Source organism: Mus caroli, chromosome 7, assembly GCF_900094665.2.
Source record: "Mus caroli chromosome 7, CAROLI_EIJ_v1.1, whole genome shotgun sequence".
In the NCBI taxonomy this organism is placed as follows: domain Eukaryota; kingdom Metazoa; phylum Chordata; class Mammalia; order Rodentia; family Muridae; genus Mus; species Mus caroli.
This window is the reverse complement of record NC_034576.1, coordinates 57,598,015-57,622,819: the sequence shown is the minus strand read 5'-3', so window position 1 is coordinate 57,622,819 and position 24,805 is coordinate 57,598,015. Positions and strand designations below refer to the sequence as shown.

The 24,805-nt window shown below is 34.8% G+C and overlaps 1 protein-coding gene across 3 annotated transcripts in view; it reads right to left on the bottom strand.

The window, feature by feature from the left end:
* Positions 1–24,805, bottom strand: part of Luzp2 (leucine zipper protein 2) — a 371,192-nt gene that overhangs the window by 311,742 nt on the left and 34,645 nt on the right. Inside the window, exon 1 of one of the 3 annotated variants that reach the window (XM_029479978.1) lies at positions 20,879–20,916. The exons of the other annotated variants lie outside the window; for them this stretch is intronic. The gene's annotated coding sequence lies outside the window, so the exon portion shown is untranslated. Of the gene's footprint in view, positions 1–20,878; positions 20,917–24,805 lie in introns of those variants that run through there. 3 annotated transcript variants of the gene reach the window in all.

Sequence of the window (24,805 nt, the reverse complement as noted above, 5' to 3'; positions counted from 1 at the left end):
TCTAAGAAGGTGCACAGTGTCCACATTTTGGTCTTCATTCTTCTTGAGTTTCATGCGTTTAGCAAATTGTATCTTATATCTTGGGTATCCTAAGTTTTGAGCTAATATCCACTTATCAGTGAATACATATTGTGTGAGATTTAATTCCTCTAATATTTCCTGAGAGGTTTTAGTCTAAGTCACTTTCATCTATGCAAATTCATAAGCAGTAACTAAGTTGCTATAGATGCTGGAACTGCTAAAGACATTATTAAAGATTTAAAGCTTATACATGTACACAGACATGCTCTCACGTACATATAAATACTCCCCCTCTCTTTTATATATACACAGTCAGATATACATCTACAGACACAGTCATATACTCATATACACATACACGTGACATAGGTTAGTTAATTATTAAAATGGACAATATAACACTTTTCCTAAGGAGTTCTAAATGACTTTTGAAAGGCCATTATGCCCAAAACATCACTATGGGCTCTATGCTTGTAGTGAGGCATTAAGTCATTTTTCTGTAAGTAACCACTTAGGGAAGCAGTAAATCAAATGTGTAATTGCAGAAAGGAAGGTGTCCAGCTGTTTCCTTCTTTGCTGTGCATAAATAGATGGTTGCTGATTTTAACACAAAAGCTGATATTAAAATATAAAACTAGAGATTTCACATATCACGAATACTGGAAGACAATTCATTATCATGCCAGAATTTAGCTTAATGACTGAATAAGGTGAGGTAGGGGTGAGGTTAAAGAGAAGTCAGTGGGAGACGAGCTGGTCAAAAGAAAAAGGCACATTTAATGTGTTCATTACAGTCAAGTTCAAAGATTACTGTGTGTGTGAACAGATGCTTGGTAGGTCAAAATTATCTATCTACCTCACAGTTTCAGATATTTCTTTGAAAAAAAATAAACATGTGGACCTTTACTGAGTACTTCTGTTTGGTAATCTAAACAGTTCAAAGGAGCAGGTAATTGGCCAAAAGGCTTATATAATGGCCAGAATGTAAGAGAAAATCTTAATAAGTCATGCTACCAAAGCAGCCTTTGAGGCTAGGTTCACAATGGTTTAAATTTCTCCCCCAAAGCTACATGAACTGGGATCCTTTTTGCTTATGTCTCTGATGATCTAAATATCTTCCCGCAAAGTCTCAAGAACCAATGTGCCCTTTTAGACTATGTATCCAATGACCCAAGAATCTGTACCTAAGCCCCACCTATCAAAGGTCTTTCTCGAAAGAACCACTGAGAGTAACACAGACTCTCTGGAATACAATCAAAATTCAAACAATATTGTTCTACATAAAGGTACTAGTTTCAGATTACTCTAACAGGGCAAAATGCATTAGCCTATCCCCAAGAGACCCCAACTTTTGTCAAAGATAGAAATCAACATTTTTTTATGGGACTCAAGACAAGCTTCATCATGTGACCCTAGGAAAGTTGAAAGGAAAATTACATGCTTTCAGGAGATAATGGTAGAGCATTATACATCTGTATTCTGAAGGAGATGAAGAATATAAAGAGGAAAAGAAAAAAAAAAGAGGAAAGGAGGACATACTCAAAGCCAGACCAAAACACACCAGGGGAAACATTAAATTATGCCTGAGGCATTGTCTATCAACCCAAATACACTGTGACAATATGTTTTCTCCCATGGTCATGAGAAAGCCTGTCCCTAGGTCCTCACTCTGGCTAGTTCTCAGGCTGCTTTCACTTCTCTCAGCAGCTGTTCTTTATTGCTCTTTCTTCTTTATGCTGCAGTATAACTCCTTCTTCACTCTCATTGCTGTTTGCCACAATTCTAACCCTGCACGGTACTTCCTGCTTTCCCAGTTGTGAAAGCCATCCTTTTTGCATAACTCTTGTTTTCTATATTGTCTGAGAATCCAGTACCATATGGAAATCATGGTCTCTCCCCAGTATGAGACCTTCATGAGTCATGGCTTACCACACCTCTGCCTTTCTGAGTGGAAGCAGAACCATTAATCTTGAAGCAGTCCTGTTTCATAAGAATGTTTAGTGTTCCCCTTTGAAACAGGCCCATTCTCAAAAGTCTTTAAAGCAAATGTGTGTTTGTATAACACTGAATCTATGATGGCCACAGTAGAACACATATTTCAGTGCCAGTCTGAAATGGAAGCATCTTTCCTATTGATGTGATGGGACTTCTCATTTTGTTGGCCTGTGTCCTCACAAATGCTCCATTTCTGACCAAACAGCAAATTTTCTAAATAAATTCATTCTCTTTTTACTTTTATATTGATTCTTACTAAAAGTTAGCTAAAAGAAGACAATCAGCACCATTGTCCTAATTTGAATGTGAAATGTGTCTAAAGGCTCATGTGTTAAGACAGCTGATCTCCATCATGATATAGGCCTTGATGCAGACTAGTATCTATCTAGACAGAGAGTCACTTGGGATGGACCTTGAGCTTCAAAAGTTTGATCTCTTTCCTCTCTATCCCCTGATTCTTGCTCTGCATGAGATAAGGTTAAAAAAAAATTCCCAAGGTGTTCCCTTCTGTCAATCATGGGCTGCCTGCCTCTGCATCTATCTTTCCAGGTCTAAACTGTCTCTCTTAAAACTGTGAGCCAAAATAAACTCATATTCTCTTAAACTGCTTCTTGATGAGTAATTTGACCCAGGAGATCCAAAGATACCAATTTTACCATTGCTTTAAAATGTACTCCAATAGTCAAAGTGGGCCAGCACATAATAGTTCATTTCCTTGCAAACCTCAGGGTATGATCAAATTGCACCCAAAGTCTTTGCCACAGCATCACAAAAACAACTTCCAGTTAAGTGCAATGTAATCTTCATTTCATCTGAAGTCTTTTGGCCATAGCGCTTACTGCTGGCTTTATTTTTTTATCTCCTAGCCCTTCACTAGAGTTACCAGCAAAGTTCTACTCAGATTATTTAAAAGTATATCTAGTTGTGTCTTCCAGCCTCTTTCATTCCCATCCTATAAATTGTTTCTAATGATTCACTATATATGTATCTGCATATAGATAGATAAATAATAAATAACAGACAGATTTTAAACTGTATATAAGTAATAGGTTATAGATTTGTGATATTTAGATGAGAAATTAGATTAAGTACTTTCAGAATGTAAAATTGAGTAAAGAAAAACCAAACCCTACAATTAAATGAATAAAGTTTTAAGTAAATTCACTATTTTGTGTTGGACTCCATTCATAGCCATCATCTGCAAAGTTCAGCCTCATGTATCTCACAGAAGACAGGTTAAATATAGTTACTAGATAAATAATAAGTAGATAGACAATAGGTTGACAAATAAATAATAGAAGATAGATTACTGATATATATGATAGGTTTATAAGTATAAGTAGAGACAGATGATAGACAATACACAGATACATAAAATGTATGAGAAATACATATCATGTAGAAAATAGGTGATGAATATATGATAAATAATAGGTCGATGTTAGATAACACTAAGAGAGATAGCCTTGAACTGCTTTAGTTAAGAGTCCATGTGTTGACTTAGCCTTTTTCCCAGGGATAATCTCTATTATTGGTTGTCCAATGCAATGTAGACTGCCTTGATTATTACACACACACACATACATGTATATATTCATACATATATATATTATCAAACTCAGCAGGTTTACACACATAACATGTATATAAATATATGTATATACACAAGTATATGTATTATGTGATTCTATTTCAATTAAACCACAGTAAAGTAACCATGAAAACAATATGTGATAGAAGGCCATTAACCTACATCTTCTCTTTTTGAAAACAGCTAAAATTAATTATATGAATACATGAAAGAATCAACAAATAAAATATCAAAAATGGTTTAAATGTTTTATCCATGTGCATATATTTTTTTCCTTTTGTTAACTTTTTTTGTTTATATTTCAAATGTTATTCCCCTTCCCTGTTTTCCCTTCACAAATCCCCATCCCCTCACCCTTTCCCCTGCCTCTGTGAGAGTGCTCTCCTACCTGCCTACCCACTTCTGCCTCAGAACCCTAGCATTCCCCTACCCTAGGTCATTGAGCCTCCACAGGACTTTTAACTTTTTCCTATATTTCTTTTAATGATTTATTTTATTATTTATGAGTACATGTGCATGTTTTTGTGTGGATTTGTGCACATGGGTTCAAAGTTTGTGGAGTCAAGAAGAAAGTAGTGGATCAACTGGAGCTGGAGATGCAGAAAGATGTGAGCTGCCTGATGTGAGGTTTGGGAACTGAAGTGAGTTCTCTTCCAGAACAGCAAATGCTAACCACTGAGACATCATCTCTCCAGTCCATTAACAATAACTTCATTCAATATAAATCGTAACAACCGGCTCTTTTGCTAGGAAAAACTGATGAAGTCAATGAGTAAGAGTTATTGTGTGGAAATCCAGTTCACTCAAACTTTGAATTATATCACTGAGATCAAGAAAAAGCTTTATAGGATGAGAAATACACACAGCTGGCTTCTTCACCATTGCCTAATACATGGTCTAAGAAAAAGCAAAGTCAGAACAATAATAAATGGACTTCCACTAATATTTTGCTCAGAAGAAATAGATTAGTGAAAATGAATACAGTAATGAAATAATTTTTATCCATGAAAGAATTCTGCTTAGGGTGCTAGAATAGAATTTGCTGGCTAAAACTTTTAAAAAGCTTCCCTTATAACAATATATAGTACATTGATGAATACGTCTTGCTAATGAACACTTTTCAATTCATAAACATGCGATGAAATTTATAATTTTGTATGGAAGTCAAATTAGAGAGGCTCATTAAATCTGCAGAACCAACATCAAGTGTTGAATAATTCATCAGCTGTTTAACACATTTGCAAAAATGCAAATTTATTTTATTACTGAGCTCAATTTATTTATTTATTTAGATCGTTTTTGTAAAAGGATTATATTTTTCCAATGCGAGACTCCAAAAGTTTAATTGTAAAGTGATTAGCATGGAGCTTTATCTAATTAAATCAACAGAAGGAGACTGGGAGTGACAGTCAGCTAGGTGCACAAATTAGGGAACTGTCCCACTGCATTAAATAGAGGGCATTTATCACAGATGAGCTCTCAGACTCTGTAGAAGCTTTGACAGCAATAGAAAAGAAAGTGAATCTTTGGGTATTACAGACAACAGATACACAGCTGTTTCGCTGATAATTGTCTGATCTACAACTTTTGAACAATTAGAAAGGATTTATAAAATGTTGTTCTTAGGCTGAATAAGAATGTGATAAAATTAAAAAAAAAAATCTCTTCAGTAATTTAAGCACTCTCCCAGAACTGAGGAGAGACACAGTGTTCAGTTGCATGCTTTGGACTTCTGTAGGTTGTCACACAGCATTTAAAATCTGGGATCTCAGTAGTTTGTGAGGTTTACCAAGCAAAAATAGTTGCCAGACTAGCCTTAATTTTATTTGAGTATCATTAAAATATGAATATTATATATTCATCCCAATTAATTTTAATTAGTTTCTCTTATTAATTTTCCTATCTATAATCATTTCTATGCCGTGCTGGTCTCTAGGTGGAATGTTATAAGTTAGGTGTAATGGGCAGACATGTTTCTTGCCTGTAGATATTGCAACAATTCTAGTAATTCCCCCAAAGATAGTCTTTATGAGAACAAATACTGCTTATTACTTCAAAATGCAAACACATTTAGTACTTTTGAAATGTATGAATAAATTGAAAATTTTTAGGTAAGCATTCTTAAAATTTACATATATTGTCCAAAGATTTTCTCACAAAAAAATATGGTTTTCACTACATGATCATGTTATAGACAAGTGACTGATTTTTTTTTCTCAACTTATTTATTTACATTTGTGGAAACTATCAACTCCCCCAGTATCTCTACCTAATACGAGGTACTTAATCTGAGAACAGCAATTGATATTATTGTTTTAAAAATTATTAATTTCTACATGACTTCAATATGAGAAAATAATTTTCCTTACTATGAATTTAAAGAGTAGAGAATTAAAACCTGCCAATAAGTTTGTCCTTTTCTATGCTGCCAAGGTAGGTGTCTGTGCTCCACAAAGACAGGAAAGTACAAAGCACAGTAAATTTATAAAGGACCACTGTGACATTTGACATCATTAACTACCTGGTGTTGATCGTGTCATCTCCTGTTTTTGTTGTTTCAATGTGGCCATCTGAAATATGAGTTCCAATTCACTCAATAACAGTTTTTCTTTCATTTTGCAAGCTCTTTATTGCTCACAGTAGTAAAATAATACAAAAAGTAACTTAAGAGGAAATATTCAATATTTTCTATGTGTCTACTCATGTGTACAGCCTTTGAAGATGTCCCTATTTTCTAGTTCAATGAAAATACATCCTTCCAAATTTATGTAATAAAATATAATATAGTATTTAAACGGTACTCTAATACATTATGTTTGGATGCTATTAAGTACCAGAAAAACAGAGAGCAACTGAATGGAGATTAAGATCTCTTTCATTTTATTTTATTTTATTTTATTTTATTTTATTTTATTTTTGAGAGTTGGCAACTCTGTACTATATTTATAGTTTAAAAAATAACTAATTTTTACAGTTGTTTTTCATATTTCTAATTACATTGAGTGTGCATGGGTACATTTTCATCTTTTATTATTATTATTCTTTAATCTCTTTTTAAAGTTTTGACTTTATCCCCCTCCTGGTTCACTCCTATTTCATCATCCCATACCTCCTCTTCCCTTCATGCCCTCCTCCCTCTTCTCCAACAGGATGTCCTCACCCCACCCCCACCTCGGCAGACCTTCCCCCAACTCCCTGAAGCCCCAAGTCTCTTAAGGGTTAGGTGCATCTTCTGTGACTGAGTTCAGACCTGGCAATCCTCTGCTGAATATGTGTTGGGGGGCCTGGATTTAAAAGAGACAATCCAAATTTAAATCCTGCTTCTTAATAGCTGAAGAAGCAACAAGGCTTCTAGTTACTCCTCCAAATTCTTTTTACTTTATCGTGTAGCATTATAGGACCTCTGATAATAACAAAGTAGGAATGCAGAATGTGCACTCTAAATTATGTGATCAATGTTGAATGACTGCAATCAGGTCAAAGCCTCACCCTTCCCAGAAAGAATCTTAAAATGAAGGCAATAATAACAGCATTATGTTTAAAACCACACATTTTCCATCCTAGTCTGGAGGAAGCAAATGATGCAAGACTTCACTGTTAGTATAAATGCATGCTGTGATGTCTCAGCTCCTAGAAGAACATGGTCCTGAACTCTATCTGCCAACCATATCAGGATGAGATGGCCAGTCTTGGATATAAACTTGACTTAATTAGAATCAATTAAAGACCAACTTGTTGGGCATTACTCTCTGAGGGGTTAAAAAGTATAAGATTGTCTAACACAGCACCATTGCTCTAAATCTAGGCAGCACCTTCTGGTGGTAGCCCATGTCAAAGGGCTAGGAAGAAAGAATTTTGCTTTTTTCCTGGTTGCCCAAACTCTGGCTGCCAAGTTCATCTACTCTGCTGCTGAGTCCCTCCTTCACTGGTATAGAACAGACTGTGGTAGCAGCTCTCCAGGAATCCAGCAGAATGCCACTGCCATATTGGGACTGCTGAGATATCCAGCCTCTTGTGGTCTGAGCAATTACTGGATTGTCAGCCTTTCAGCTGCAAGTTAGCCATTGCAGAATTACCCTGAAAGCAGGTCTAATAAGCCATATACATGTAGACATTTCAGTCTACCAGTTCTGCTCCTTTAGAGAACCAAGGATATTATTCTAATATGCAAGGCCTGCAATGACTACTCTAAATTTCTCATCACATTAATCTCTCTGTTGAAGCTCCTTTAAGTTTTTTATTTGCAGATGAATGAAGTGTTCAAGATATGACTATGAGTCAGCATTTCTGCCAATTTTATATTCTTCATTCATAAGATGGATGCATGAACAGAAAATTATTTCAGTTATCTCAATATTTGCAATTTTGAGGTGAGATATCTAAGAAAAGCATTCGAATAAAATATTTGTTAAAATGTCTACCACAGAAATTGTATTATTTGTTTTCATGTAAGACTTAAAGGTCTTCCTATTACTTTCTTTATGTTTTACCCCTGATGAAATAAGATATTAAAGAATTTTATGATAAATTGTAAAACTTATTTAATTTGTATTGCAATGGATACTTTATTATAACCAATTCTAGTTTTATAACTAATGATAAATTAAAATCACACCATGTGTTCTCTTATACACGTGGAAAATAATCAATGTGCTTACCTAAAAGAACTCTTTCTGAACCACGACCTAATTGCTAGATGTGAAGAAGGCCCTTAAGTGAGCCGTTGGCTCAGCTCAAATCACAGAACAGAATGTTTTATTAAAATAAATGAACTCATTTTTTGAATTTATAGTTAAAAATATATTCCTTCAATTTGCGAGCTTAATGTCTTAAAATGAATAATCTTTCAATGTTATAATATGACTTGATTTTTGCAGGACTCTGTGAAAAGGTAGAAATAGTATTATTTGTACAATAGATGGTTTTTTTCTTCTTCTTGATAATAGTTACAAGAGGCAAATTTTAGTCCATTTGGGCAAATATTTGAGAAAAAATATCTTATGATTTGGGGAAATATAAATCATTTCCACTGTTTAAAAAATGATACAATAATTATCTTCTGATTTGTGGTACAAGATTGAGATTTAAATATTAATTAATTTAATAACATCTATGATTTATCTAAAATATATCTCATATAATATTTGTGTATAATGTACCAAAAATCTGCTGAAATATTTAAATTAACATACAGAATGAGCACATTTCACTTTCTTCTTACTGCATGGCTGTCTTTGAAGAATACAAAATAAGACTTAGTTTTCTGTAAATCATTGAGACACTTCTCTCTCAACCTCCTTCTCCTAAATTTATTTGAGTAACTATTTTCTACCTGTGGTTTAAGTACTTTCATTTTTCACTGTTATTTACAAAAGAGAAATCTTTGATAGGCAATATCATTAAAACTACATTTTCCTTTGACGCATGTTTATAACAAATTGAAACCTGTCTCCTTAACCCTATGCTTCTAAAGATATAACCACTGCACTTACACCACAAAGTAAATATAGCAGGTTATAAAGACAATCAACCTGAGTGAAATCTGAGTGAAAATATATATTATTTTTCCAGTGCAATTAACTACAAAATTCTAATAAAGCAACTACAAGATTTTCAAGCTAGGTGCAGTTTTATTTATATTATTAACTGATTAATATAGAAGTTTATTATAATGGACCAACTTATGAGAAATGTTGCATCTGTGTCATTGCTGTAAAATACAGGTTATTAATTTCTTAATACAGACATGTTCAATTGAATTAAAGTTCTCTAGCCAGTAGAATATTATATGGAAATATTTAAACATCATAGAAAAATGATAAATACATTTTTCTAAACTGAAAAAAAAATGATAAATTATAAAAAAAATAATTTAATAAGGAGAAAGGCAACCATGTTTGGAACTTTCTTTTTTATTTTATTTTATTTTATTTTATTTTTTTGTTTAAGAAACCAGTATTAGTCGGGCAGTGAAATGCATTTCCTTGTGAGTACGGATATAGCTCTGTTGCCACAGTGTTGACCTGGAATATACAAAGCCCTGGTTTCTAACCCTAACATCACATTAAGAAGCTCTGGTGCATACCTTTAACCCGAGCATGTAATCAAGGTAGAGTCAGCAGGACACAAAGTTTAAAGCTATCCTTGGGTACACAGCTGGTACTAAACCAGCCTAGAATACATGACACATTGTCTAAAGTAAAAGTAAATAGATAAATATATAACTACAGATGTTCTCTTTGAGTACTAAGTATTAAATACATAATACAATTACAGAGCTTACTAGAATGTCTGACAAAGCCGAAAATACATATGTATGTTATTTGCTAATATTTGCCAGATTATAATGGAAGAAATCATGGGTCTTAGCAATTCTAGAATACTAAATTCACACATGAGAAATAAAAACCAAGTCAGCAAATCAATTAAATGATTGTGCTGATATAAATACAAGGCATTTTTTACTCAAGGGGTTTATTCAAACAAAGAAACCCAGTACCACCGCAATCAGTCATTCAAAAACTGGCTGGAGAATGGAGAAGCAGCCATGTCACAAGGTTTCTTACCAATGTAAACATCCTGAATATTTACACATCCATTTCCTATCTCTCTTCCCTCTTTCTGTTCCTTCCTCCAAATTCTTTTATTTGTGTATTGATTTATTTTACAAGTCTACTCTGGTTCTTTCATTATTTGAATTTGAAAATATAAAGTAGCATAGGAATTGGTCAATAAAACTTAAGCAATAGAAATGGAATGGAAGTTCATGGGGGAGGTGACAGAAACCATTAAGAGGTTCAAAAGAGCAAAGAATAGTCTTAGAGCAATGACCAGGATAACCTACTTGTAGAAAAATTAATCAAATTTCAAGCAAAGTACATAATGGCAAGACTCAGCTCTTCTTCAAGTCAAAGTGTTATGATTTGGACTGAGGAGGTAGCTCAAATGTAGAAACTTGCTAGTATGGGTGAAGTCCTGAGTTCTATTCCAATCACTGAAGAAAAATGGAAAAGGAAGGGAGGGAGGAAGGAAGGAAGGAAGGAAGGAAGGAAGGAAGGAAGGAAGGAAGGAAGGAAGGAAGGAAGGAAGGACAAGGGAGGGGAGGGGAGGGAAAGGAAGGGAAGGGTGGTTGAGTGGAGAAGTGGGGAATAACTGGGAGAAGTTGGGAGAGGGGAATCATAATAAGAATTATTATATAAAACTATTCTCAATAATATAATAATAATAAATGTGTTATAGTGAATTTTATATTGACATTTTGTCTTATTCTTGTAGTAAAATACTGACAGAAACAACTTAAAAGAGACAACCTTTGTCCTACAGTTCTTCTAAAAGCACAGTCTAACATGACGGGAGAAGTTGAGGCAGCAGGAGCTTAGAGCAGCCAGTCACACTGCATCAACAGTCAGAAAAATCAAGAGATGAAGGCTGTGTTCAGTCCATTTCCTCCTATTGATAGAGTCCAAGATCCCAGACCAGGAAATGGCACTGCCCGTATTGGGCAGGCCTTCTTCCCCACATTAACCTAAAAGAATAATACCCAGCTTTGGATCTAATTTAAATAATCCCTGACACATTCTTCTATAAGCTTGTCTCCTGGAGATGCTCGATCCTGTCAAGTTGGTGATTAGCACTAACCATCACAACTGCTTCTGCTGATGATCATTGTTTGTCTTGTTGGTTTATACCTATGCATTGGATCACTTTTTGAGTTGCCAGGATTATCTTTTTAGCTATGCTTAGATGTTGCATCTGGAATCAGGTCCAGTTGGATTCATCCACCTTAGAGCACATTAACATTAGTCCTGAGTGCATAATTGAATATTTTCATCAAATTTTCAAGATTTATGGTCATGGAACAAAAACTTGCTCATTCATTTGCTCCTGGCTCTGTCTGTGTGTTGGCTGGGATTCCAGATTTCCACCAGAAAATATTGATTTTTTCCCTGTTATTAAGATTTAATAATATCTAATGTTTCATAGTAAGATTTGCTGGTTGTGTTTTACAAATATACTCTTTAATCTTAATAGTAAATATTTTGAGTGTTTCACACCCAGAACATACATTTACCGTTTTTATAAAATAACTTTTAAGATAAAGTTCATTGGCTTTTACACCCAATATTTTGACCCCACTTAAAGAGTTTTTCTATCTGACTTTATTTTCTCAAAAATGGACCTCATATTTTCTTTATTTGAATGAAGTTTTTTTACAACATAAAATAATCTTCTTGTTAGTGGACATATTAACACTTAGGTATCTGTTCATATTTTCTTATTCTGTTGCATTTTGATAACAAAATTGTCTTTTCTTTCAACTATGATTGATATCATTAGCTATACAATTATTTTCACTACTTATCATCCTAAATATAGTATCTCAGTCTGCTGGAGTCTCATTCAGCAGATAGGACATAAGATAACTCACATTTTTTCACATGTAAGAAATTAGTGTGTTGACTTTGGAGTTTGTTTATAATGAGGTAACTGTGAAGTTTGTTTCACAGTTGGACTTGTTTGGCTGTGTTTTTGTAATACTGTTTAGTCTTGGAGTTAATGATTCTTCCAGCTGTATGTTTTTGTTTTAGGTTTTTTTGTTTTGTTTTGTTTTGGTTTTTTTTTTTTTTTTAGATTTTAAAAGTATTTACTGACAGCTAATAGCAGTAGTAGAACTGCAGCATCAGTAAATATTTATTTTACTGTATGGGATGTTATTTTTCATTTTATTTATTTCAGTGTATTCTCCAATAAAGGCAGTAGCAATGTTCTTTTATCAACAGGTTGGTTTTCTTCTACCTAGCATAACTTTTATAGATTAATCTTCACTTCAAGATCAGAATATCTACCCATACACCTTATATACATGCAGAAGGATTCCCCAGCCCCTGTGTATGGGAACATAAGTGTTGCACAGATCCACATATCACAGTAATAACAATTTAACTACTAAGTATGACTGTCATTGAGCTTCCTTTGGAAACAGTGGCTCATGTCACACAATAAACTAGAATTTCCTAGGATTTCAGGTTGTATGAATATCTTCCTACATTTATAGCTTTAATTAAAGATTTTTCTCTGAGAATTTATATTTATAAGGTGTTTCTCAACAACTTTCTAAATCACTAATATACCGTACCAAACAAATACAAAACTCAGTGATGATTACAAACTGTGTCATTTCTCTCTGTAAACTATTGTACATATTATTGGCTCATATTCTGAAAGCCCTTAATCTACCAGGGGCAAAGTCTAATGGCTTATGCAATAAAAACATAGATTTCTAAATATTTTCACGTAGCCATTCATTAGCAATTATTCACTGAGAATGGGAATACTATGTCTGAGACTCTCAGTAGTCACAAAATAACTAGAGGATACACTATTTTCAATCACCTATATCACATGTGAGAGATCTCAAAATTTTGACGTAAACAGTAAATTTAAAGCCAAAGATTTAACATGTTAGAAAAACACATCCTATATATTTATATTATATATAAATTAGAAATTATTTTAATTTTATAAGAGTATTGCTAAATTTGATTCTTTATTTTAAAAGGGAAAGTTATATAACTTTAATTTGGCATTGTTCTCCAAGAACATGTTTAAACTATATTCTATATATGTCCTTAGAAAACTAAAGGATAATTCAGCATATTAGCAAATAAGCTTGTATTTGCCTATGAGATTTAATTTTTAACTTGCAATTTTTTAAATTATCCATTTGAATCTTTTTTCTTGGCATCTTAGATTTCATATAGGAGTTGAAACTCAGACTCACCACATTACTACTGCATGTACAAAGAGACACCAAAACTCCACTCTTGTAAACTGCAGAGAAACATGCCTGGGGCAAACATGCCCTTGTGGAACCTGAACAAAGACTTTCCCCTCAGAAAAATATTTCAAGTTCTTTAAATCCCAAGAGAGCAGGAGGATGCTCATGAAAGCAGAACTATTCTTTATTTTTCCCAGAAAGCAAAGAAAAGCTGCCACTCAGGAGAGTGAGCTTTCTGAACAAAGTAAATATCAAAAGCGATTTTAAAATCCACACACAAAGTGATGGGTTCTATCGGGGCACTATCTTGCTCACATTGTTTTGTGGGTCCTTCTCCCTCTCATCTGTCTGAGTCTCTTCTCTTGGTCCCCTCCCTTTCCTCCATACCGTCCTCTTGGCATGCTAGTGACATGAATCTTACAAGTTGATTATTTCTCCCTTGCCTCCTTTAAGGCCTCTTTCTCCCCTCTTCCATCAGGCTAACTACAGTTGAATGAGCCCTAGCCCCTGACACATACACACAAGAAAAAATAAAATTCTATGAGCTCCGTGTGAGAAGAAAAATGAATAATTTATACTCTAGTCTGGCTTAATTTTTAAATAACATATAATTTCATGGTCTACTCACTGTATTGAATATGCCATGATTTCATTGTTCTTTAAAGGTGCATAAAATCCCATTATGTTTATACAGAGTATTTTATTTATTCATTTTTCTGATGGTGAACATTTTAGGTGGTAGTATGCATTGTGAATAGAGCAATCTCAAGTATGTATGTGAAATTATCTCTATGGTAAGGCTACAGTGTCTTCTGGTATGTTCTCAGAGGTGATATAGCTGGGTCAAGTAGTATTTATATCTGTAGTATTTTTAGGAAACTCTGTAGTATCTGTACCAATTTGTATTACCACCAGCAGGGAAGGATTTCTCTGTCTCCATATTCTCAGCAGAGTTTCTCATCATTTATTTTAGTCATAGCTAGTTTAACTGAAATAAAATTGAAGTTTTCCAGTAATTTCACTTTTCCATGTCTCTGATATCTAAGAATGTAGACACTGTAAGATAAAAATATCTCCCATGCTTATGGATTTAAAATCATTTATTGTGAAAATGTCTGTATTACAAAGGTGGTCTATAGGTTGATTGCAAGTGACATCATTGAATTCCCTAAAATTCACATAGAACTATGCAAGCATGCAAGTGAATAAAGCAATCCTAAACAGAGAGAACACAGCAGAAGACACAATACTGCCTCAAATTATAGCACAGAGCCACAGTGGCAGGATAGCATGATACTATAACAAAATGAACATAAAAGATTAGTGATGAAATATTTATCAGTAATACTGGGTAGATGCCTCAGCTTAATTAAAAAAATCTGAATTAAGGACTCAGCATTCAGGTTGAGTGTCTTACAGCACCTGAAACTCCAGCCTTCTTCTGACGTCTGTGTGTTTTCACACACATGTGGCATATACTCAACACAAACACATATACATATCCATGAATAAAAGATAAAAATAAATATTAAAATTAATTCCTTGCAAATAAAAATAGCCTCATCAACAGATGATACACACAAAATATTTAATTGAAGATTTATTTCTCATCCTGCACAGAAATCAACTGAAGTCAGATCAATGATCTTACTTAATATAGGAGCTGAAATATCAAAAGTTCAAAACAAAAAACTAGAAATAATACCTCATGACATGCATGGGCAAGAACCATCTGAAAATAATTCCAGTAATAACACCAAGAATTGCCAAAATTAGATTTCATGAGTTTTAAATTTTTCTGCACATCAAACAAGCCATTTCTAGAGTAAAGAACCAACTTACAGAAGATAATCTGATCAACTATTCTTGGGAAAGGGGATTAATATCTAGACTACAGTAAAGAGTACAAAAATAAGCACCAACATTAAGCGAATCTTCCACTTAACACAGTTTCAAAGTGGACAATATAAATTGCTAATAAATGTTAAAAATAGTAATTTAATTTAATAATTTAAAGGAGAAATACATGCCAAACATGTTATAGGCTCAGACATACAGAGCCTGAGTCAGGCTATAACTCCTTTCTTCCTGAAGATTGGTTTATACTGAACTCACTACAAGGGAAAATCAAATTTTAGAGAAAGAAGATATTGAGAAGTTTTCTTTCACAATATGTTAATTATTTTGCAGTAATCCACTCATGGATCTTGTTGCTATGACTTATTTAAATTTCTTAGAAGTTTCTTACTTCTCGAATATAGTCATAATGCCTTACTGCCTTTTAGCATCCAATATGTCTGTCTGCTGGATGATGCGGACATATATACTGTGGGCATCATCACACCATCAGTACTTTGCTATATAGATGAAGCTGTCCATTACTTTCCAATTACCATGATTCTGTCTCTGAGATGTGAGAATAACAGGCACCCGTATTTAAAAGAGGTTGAAATGTTGAAAGAAATATAAATGTTCTTAAACTACAAAATACTTTGAGAAAGCATGGAAGACTTCATGATAAAAAATAATTACCTGAAAACATGCTCAGGTTCATTGTAAAGGAAATAAAAGTTAATAATTCAATACAATTTTATCTCATCACTACAAGTTGGCTACCATGAAAAAAAGAGAAACTAACATATAATGTGTCTGCAAGGATATGGACAAAGATAAGTCTGTATATCCTGTTGACCAGAACAAAAATTAGGGCAGACATTATGAAAAGCACAAAGAAAGTTTCCAAAACCATTCCAAATTAGAAGTCTCTTATGATCCACTGACCTCTATGTTCATATATACCACAAATTGAGTTAACATTAATGCAGAGAGATCTGTTCCCCTGTAAAATGGTAGAATTGTCCCCAGTAGCCAAAATATAGAAGTAACTGAGAGTCTTTAGGAAAAAAAAAACAGTAAAGTCTCTTTTATACATAATTAAACTAAAATTGATTCTTCTCCGGTATAGAAAGGGAACAAAGATTGCCATTGAAACAATATGATCCGTGTTAAAATCCACCAAGCCATATATAGGAAAAAACAAACAAAAGGCTCTAAATCATCTTGCTGTTAATAGAATATGAAATTAATTGGGCAATGTTTCTTCCAATTACATTTTGTGTATATTTGAGGAATATTGGTATTAACACTTCTTTAAAAGTCTGGTTTTAAAAAAATTACACTAAAACTGTCTGCCACTAGGCTTGTTTTGATTGAGATCATTTCAATGACTGATTATATTTCACTGTGGGTTATAGGTAGGTCTAAATTGCTTATCTGAGTTTGGAGTCTGCCAAATGGGATGGATCTCTAGGTGAGGCAGTCTCTGGGTGTTCTTTCCTTGTGAGCATGGGGACCGCAATGGAGGAGTTAGGGGGAAGGAATGAAGAAATTGAAGGGTTTGCAACCCATAGTAAGAACAAAATTATCAACCAACCAGAGTCCCCCAAAGTTCTCATGGACTAAACCACCAATAAAAGAGTACACATGGAGAGACCCATGGCTCTAGCTGCATATGTAGCAAAGGATGGCATTATCTGGCATCAGTGGGAGGAGAGGCCCTTGTTCCTGTGAAGACTCAATGCCCCAACATAGGGGAATGCTGGGGTGGTGAGGCAAGAGTGGGTGGATGGGGGAGCACCCTCATAGAAGAAGGGGTGAGGGAGGATAGGGTAGGGGGTTTTCAGAGGGAAAACCAGGAGGGAATAATATTTGAAATATAAATAAATAAAATAAACAAAAATACAAATTGCTTATCTGAACTTGATTTAACTTTGTTAAGTAGTACTTATTCAGAAAATTATCCCTGTCTTTTAGATTTTTCAATTTGGCAACATACAGGTTTTAAAAGTATATCCATATGATTCTCTGGATTTCCTCAGTGACTGTTATGTTCCACTTTTTTCTTTCAGATTTTGTTAATTTGGTTCTTCTCTGCATTTCAACTGTCAATCTTATTTATTTTTCTTAGAGACCACCTCATTTCATTGTGGGTTTTTTTGTATTGTTTTTGTTTGTTTGTCTATTTTTAGTTGATTTCAGCCCTGAGTTTTATTGCTGACTACTCATTAGGTGTGTGATTTCTTCTTTTGTTGTAGAGCTTTTGGGTATGCTGTTGTTTGTTTGTTTTGTAGGCACTTAGTGCTATGAACTTACCTCTTACCACTGACTTCATGGATTTTAAAGTTTGAATATGCTGTGTATTTATTTTCATTCAATTTTAGAAAGTCTGATTTATTTCTTAATTTCTGCGATGAGTCATTTTTTTATTTAGTAGAGTTGTGTTCAGTATTTCGTGAGCTTTAAGCTGTCTATTGTTTCTGTCTTTATTGATATACAGTTTTAATACACTGATGGTCAGATAGGATCCAGGCTGTTACTTTAATTGTCTTGTATTTGTCAAGAGTTCCTTATGTTTGAGCATGTGGTCAATTTTTGAAAAAGTCCCATGATGTTTTCAAAAGAAGTTATGTTATTTTGTGTTTGGGTAAAATGTTCTATAAATGTTTGTTAGGTACAATTGGTTTATATTTTCAGTTAGTTCCCATATTTATCTGTTTAGTTGTTGTCTAGAAGATCTGTGGTTATTGAAGCCTCCCCTATCAGTACGTGAGGGTCCCTAAGTGATATATTATAAAGATGTAGTAACTAAAACAGCATGGTATATTTGCACAAAAACAGACATGTTCATCAATGTAAACAAATTGACAATGCAAACACAAATCCACTTACATGTGATTTTTGAAATCAGAAGTCAGAAATGCACATTGGGAAAAAGACAGCATCTTCCAAATTGTGTCAGGCAAACTGGAAGGCTGTATAGAAGAATCCAGATAGATCCATGCTTATCAACCTGCACAAAACTCAAGTTCAAATGGCATATACCCTTAACCTAATAGAAGACAACCTTGAAATAACCTTGAGCTCCTTGGCACAGGAAAAGAATTTCTGAACAGAGTACCATTACCACAGTCACTAAGATCAACAATTAATAAAGGGGACTTCCCATCTGCAGACACCAAATCTGGACACTATTGTTGATGCCAAGAAGCATTTGCTGACAAGTATGACAGCTTGGTATGGCTGTACTCTGACAGGCTCTGGCACACCTGACTAATACAAACACAAATATTCACAACCAACCATTGGCCTGAGCCTGAGGACCACAATGGAGGGGTAGGACTGAAGGAGCTGAAGGGGATTAAACTCCCACAGGAAGAACAGTATCAACTAACTGAACCACCCAGAGCTCCCAGGGACTAAACAACCAACCAAAGAGTATACATGGAGGGATCCATGGCTCCAGCTATATGTGTAGCATAGGATGGCCTTATCTGGCATCAATGTGAGGGGAGGCTCTTGGTCCTATGGAGGCTTGATGCCCTATTGTAGGGGGATGCTAAAGTGGCAAGGTGAGGATGGGTGAGTGAGTGGAGGAGCACCCTCATAGAGGCAAAGGGGAGGGGGATGGATGGGGGGTAGAGGAAGGGAAATTGGGAAGTTCATTTGAAATGTAAATGAATCAAATGAATAATAAAAAATAAAGGGGACCTCATGAAACTGGGAAACTTCTGCATGGCAAAGAACACTGACATTCAGACAAAAGAAGCAACCAACACAATGGGAAAATATTTATACCAACTACACATTCAATAGAAGAGTATATTCAGTCAAAATTTATAAAGAACTCAAGATACTAGATATTAAGAAAACAACACAATTGTAGTACTGATATAAACAGAAAATTCTCGATAGAGGAAACTCAAATGGCTGAGAAACAAAGAAATGCTCAACATCCTTAGCCAACAGGAAAATGCAAACCAAAACTATTTTGAGACTCCATCTTATACCTGTAAGAAAGGCTAAGATCAGCAAAATAAGTGAAAGCTCATATTGGCTACAATTTGGATTAAAATGAACACTTATACATTGTTGGTGCAGGTGCAAATTTGGATAGTCACTATAGAAATCAGTGTGGCAGTTCTTTGGGAAAATGGGAATAGATTTACCACAAGATCCAGCTATTCTACTATTGGACACATACCCAAAGGATACTTCATCTTACCACAAGGATGCTCAATCATGTTCATTGCTGCTCTATTCATAATAGCCAGAAATTGGAAACAATCTAGACGCCTCTCAAGAGAAGAAGGGATGAAGAAAATGCAGTTATTTACACAATAGAATATTGCTGAACCATTAAAAAAAAGTGACATCTTGAAATTTGCAGTAACTAAAAATATAATCCTGAGTTTGGTTAGTAAGATCCAGAAAGATAAGTATTATAAGGGCCTTGTTAAACTGGCATGAGGGAGGTTCCCTCCTGTAGCAAATGAGAACAAATATAGAGACCCAGAGTCAGACATTATGCAGAAAGCTAGAGACTCTTGGACACTCAGCCCTAAATAGAATGCCTCAATCAAGTCCACTCCCTCAAGGTTCAGGGAAATTCTTAGAAAAAATGAATAAATGAGTGAACCCTAGCCACTAGGGTAGGGGAGCTGTCATTTTTACCACCTGGGAGAGAGAAAATCTGTTTTCTCCGAGTGAACAGCACTGGGTACATCAACCATTCAAGCACAGATCTCATGTTCATGAGTATTTGACCAACATAGAGTGGACTGCACATTTTTTTGTTTGTTTTGGTGTGTGTGTGTGTGTGTGTGTGTGTGTATGTGTGTGTGTGTGTGTTTTATTCGGTTATATTTTTCTAATTTGGGGGGGTGATATATGTTGTATTTTGTTTTCTAAGTTTGGTCATTTTGTTCTTGTATTGAGTTTTTGTTTGTTTGTTTGAGAAAGAGTTTAAAGTTGGGTACGTAAGGAGGAGGAGGAGATCTGGATGAAGTTGGGAGAATGGAAGAATATGATCAAAATATATATAAATTTAAAAGTTGTTTTAAATAGTAAAAAGAAAAAATATAGAATATATAAAGGTAAAACATATCAGGACAAGGCAGCCAGAATGGTAGCTACTAGTGATGGGGGAAAAAGAAAGCACAAAGGGTAGATCAAAAAGTAATATGTCGCAGTTCTGTGGGAGCAATAGTTTGCAAATGTACCTAATGGGGACTAGAGTGGATGATATTGTATTGCACACTGTGACTTTGTCAAGAGAAGAGACTTTTATTGTTTGTACCACATGCACAATTGACTTGTGAGGTGATAGATAAGGATTTTTTTTTAGTTATATTAAGCATTTCATGTACTTGTTAAGTAAGATATCAACATTTATTCTTTAAATATAGATGAAAATAAAAACATAAAATACATGCAAACATCGTTATACTCTGACATGCTCAGAAGCATGTCAGTCATTCACAGATTCATTCACTGTTTTATTTAATGTAACTGTACTAAAAACAAATTGGATGATTTAACCTTATAAACTTGGTGTTGCTTGTCTAAGATTCTATTAGAACAAGAAATAATTAAGATCAGCACAATTTACTTTATGGAATTATGCACAATTGGATTTTATTACATCATTTTCTTACCTGAAAATAACAGAGGGTATTCTGAAAACTTGGCAAAGTTGTACGGAAAATATTATTCAAAACCTGAAGTGTGAAAGGAATTTAAATGAAGTCACCATATAATGGAGGGGTCAGTACAACAACTAGTCATTTTATGTGCCCTTCCCCCAGCCTTGAGTGGGCTGAGTCAGACCTGTTTCTGCCACAGTAGGCTAGCCCACCTATGGTGGAGTCTCCTAAGCTAGTCTACTGTTTGCCACATCTGCAGCTTCCTGCAAGAAGCTACCTGCTGAGCAGCCGAGCTTGTTTTCCTGACAAGATCCTGACAAAGCTATGAGATCCAGGCAAAGTGGGTGATGGGTCTCCCCCCTTTAAATTCAAGACCCTACAATTAAAGATTGAGCCTTGATCAGAGAACTTTGGCTTGACTCCATATTTCTCTTGCCAGCTTTCCTTTCAGTAACCAAGTAATCTGTGGCTGCTGGCAGCTACAGTTTTATGCCACCAATTAAAACCTCTAGGTCTAGTTCAGGACTGGGCTACATTGTATTGAGTCATCAGCCAAAGGAGTCCTATATTAACACCCACTCCCACCCCAACATCACAGCATATTGCCAAGGCTATAAGTTACTCTCCATAACCTGATAGTCAGGTTTTATAGCTGAAGAAACGAATTACTGATTTTATTGGATACGGGGACATCAAGTTGTTACCCAACCAAAAGCTTCACCACTACTTAGTAATATTCATGGTGATAGAAAGTACTTTTTTTGCTACCAAATGAGAAGGGTGATAATATCACCCAGATACAAATCATTTGACATGCCAATAAGATCTTCTGCATAGATCCCTGAGCCTCTATGGGAGGAGTTAATAATACATTTCATATGAGGCTGAGTGCTCTAAAGTTTTTCTACACATTAGCTAGTTGTGTATCCATTTGTTATTTACCATATACTGCAAGAAGAAACTTCTGCGATTTGAGTTGGAAAAGCCTCTGATCTATGCATACGATATTCCAGAGAATGATGGTACATGTCTAGGATGACTTGGGCTACCATAATGTATTCTGTCTGGGTTTTGATTTGGTTTGGTTTGGTTTTTATATGCTTTGAGCGTGAGTCTTTATTTATTTATTTGTTCACTATTTTATTTATCTATTTACCCTTATAAGTTTTTTCATATTTTCTAGTTGATCTGCTTTGATTTTTCATATTTTGAGTTTTTGTTGATTTTTAAATTTTTTGAGAAAAAAAATGACAGGTATCTCATTGTTTATGGACACAGGAGGAGTTACAAGGAGTTGGGGAAGCGAAAGAATATGATCAAAACATGCTGTATGAAAAAATATGTTTTAAAAGCTGAAGTAAAGTCAAAACAACTATCAGTATGTTTTATATGTGTGTGTGTGTGTGATATGTGTGTTTAGATATATTTGTGTGTGTGCACAAAATTGCAGTTAACCGTGTATGCTCAGATGCCAGAAGAGGATGTCAGATTCCTTGAATCTGAATTTACAAGTGTTTGGTAGACACCTTGTTTGTTATGTGGGTCTGGGACCTTAACTTCATTCCTCATAATGAGATAGTAAATACTCTTAATTGCTCAGCCATCTCCTCACCCTCAATTTGATTATTGTTTCACTGTTTTTCTTTCTTTTTCTTTTCTTTTTTCTTAGATATTTTCTTCATTTACATTTCAAAGGCTATCCCCAAAGCTCCCTATACTCTAGCCTGGCCCTGCTACCTAGCTACCTAACTCACCCACTTCCTCTTCCTGTCCCTGGCATTCCCCGGTACTGGGACATGTGATCTTTCTCCTCCCATTGATGGCCAACTAGGCTATCCTCTGCTACATATGCAACTAGAGACTCAGCTCTGGGGAGTACTGGTTAATTCATATTGTTGTTCCTCCTATAGGGTTACAGACCACTTTAGCTCCTTAGGTACTTTCTCTAGCTCCTTCATTAGGGCCCTGTGTTGGATAGGATACAAAAAGTCATAAAATTTCTTCTGAAGATCAATGTATAGGGACATGTGTAGAACATTTCTATCTACCTCTTCAATGTTAGTTAAAGAATGAAATCCAGACAAACCATTCCAAGAAACAAAAATTGCTCCAATAAAGAAGGAAGTAACCTGTTTAGCCTACTGAAAGGTTTCAATGAGATAATGCTTAGAGATTTTCAGTGGTAGAGTATAGTTCCAGTCCCTAGAGATCATCTGGCTTCCTACCCACCTGGCATACATTCAGATGCATCAGATCAAGACATAATTTGCATTAGAAATTATTAAAATACTACAGAAAATACTTTTTCTCTAAAAAATTCTCACTCCCTAATTAGCCAACAGTATCCATTTCTTGATTTCTTCACTGGGCCAGAGTAGATATTTTAAATATGAAAAAAATGAGACTTTAGTATTAATCTTGAACATATCCTATAGCTTTATGTTCTTAATGTGTAAGTAAAGGGAGCATTTATTTTAAAATCTTTCTAGCAGCCTATCATTCAGAGCAATTAGCCCCAGGAGAGGTCTGTCACTGAAATAAGATTGGCAGCTCTCTCTAAAACAAGTGAAGTTAATTCATGAATGTTCACTGATGGCTCCCCTTTTTCACACCCTGCTTTGTTATTGAGGCTTGTTAAAAATGGTCATTAAGGACATCCACTTTTCACAAAAGGTGTGTTTCTCATATGTGTTTATGTATATTAGGATTTTTCTGATTTACAGCTTAGTGATCCCTTGTTACCCCTCCATTTGATACAATGATAATTTAATTTCTTTAAGCCTTAATGAGTCTTTATATTTATGCTAAACATATACCGCACCATCGGCAGGAAATTTCTGTGGATTTACTGAGTGTTATGCAATTTGTCTCATTTAAAGTTGTACATTTCAGCAGTTTCTGAACATAGCCATATGTAAATGCACTACTCCTGTTGAGTCTTTCCCTTTGCTCTCTGTAGGCACATAACTCTTTCCAAATGAAATGCTGAGCTCTCTGGTTTTCTTGGGTGCATATGGCTTTTTGGTGGTACACACACCCTGGGATATGTATTAGCTGAGTCACATTCCTGTAGACACAGTCATGCTGTTTGAAAATAAATAAAATTTCGCTGCAGGCTTTGGGAAGCCACAGACTCTTTACATGGGACTTTTGTTTTTCTGAAGCTTCCAATACAGATGTTGGAAGGTTCTTGAGGAATTTAGAGCTTTTCGGATCATTCTGTTTACAGATAACTTTCCATGTTTTACAAAAACCAATCATATTTTCTTCTTACCATATCAGCTTTTAAAAAAATAGTATGTTAAAGATAATGTATATCTATATCTAGATAGATATCAAGATATCAAAATAGATATCAAGATAGATAGATATAAAGATATCTATGTTTTGATAGCATATTTTACTTCAAAGGAATAATAATCCCCAGAAAAATGATGAAAATCTAGCTAAAGGCATATTTTCTGTATTGCCATTGATTTATATCATGTTTTATACTGATCTTAGTCAGAAATGTGTAATAGCTCAATTGCAGAAAAAAAAGACAGATACTTCAAAGGATGAAGAACAATCTACTTTAAGAATGAGAGTGATTATTATTCCCGACATAACAAGAAAACCACCACACTTCCAAAGACTTTTGCATAGTCATGATTAGTGTCCAAATAAGGGCTATGTTTGAGTCTTTGGCCTGTTACTTGATTGGCTGTAATTACTGATTTGGTGTCCTAAGTTTGTCGTCAACTTGATGACCTTAGGGGACTAGGAGAATGACCAGGTTGCCTAAGAGTGGGTGAATTGTCCAGTGTTGGAAACAAACTCTTCCTCTGATTAGAAACATTCCCAACTGGATGCAGCATTTAGTAATATGATGTCTGTCCATTCAGCAGGTGCTGCATGATACCTGCTTGCTTTCACTGTAGGTGCACTGCCACCTCACTT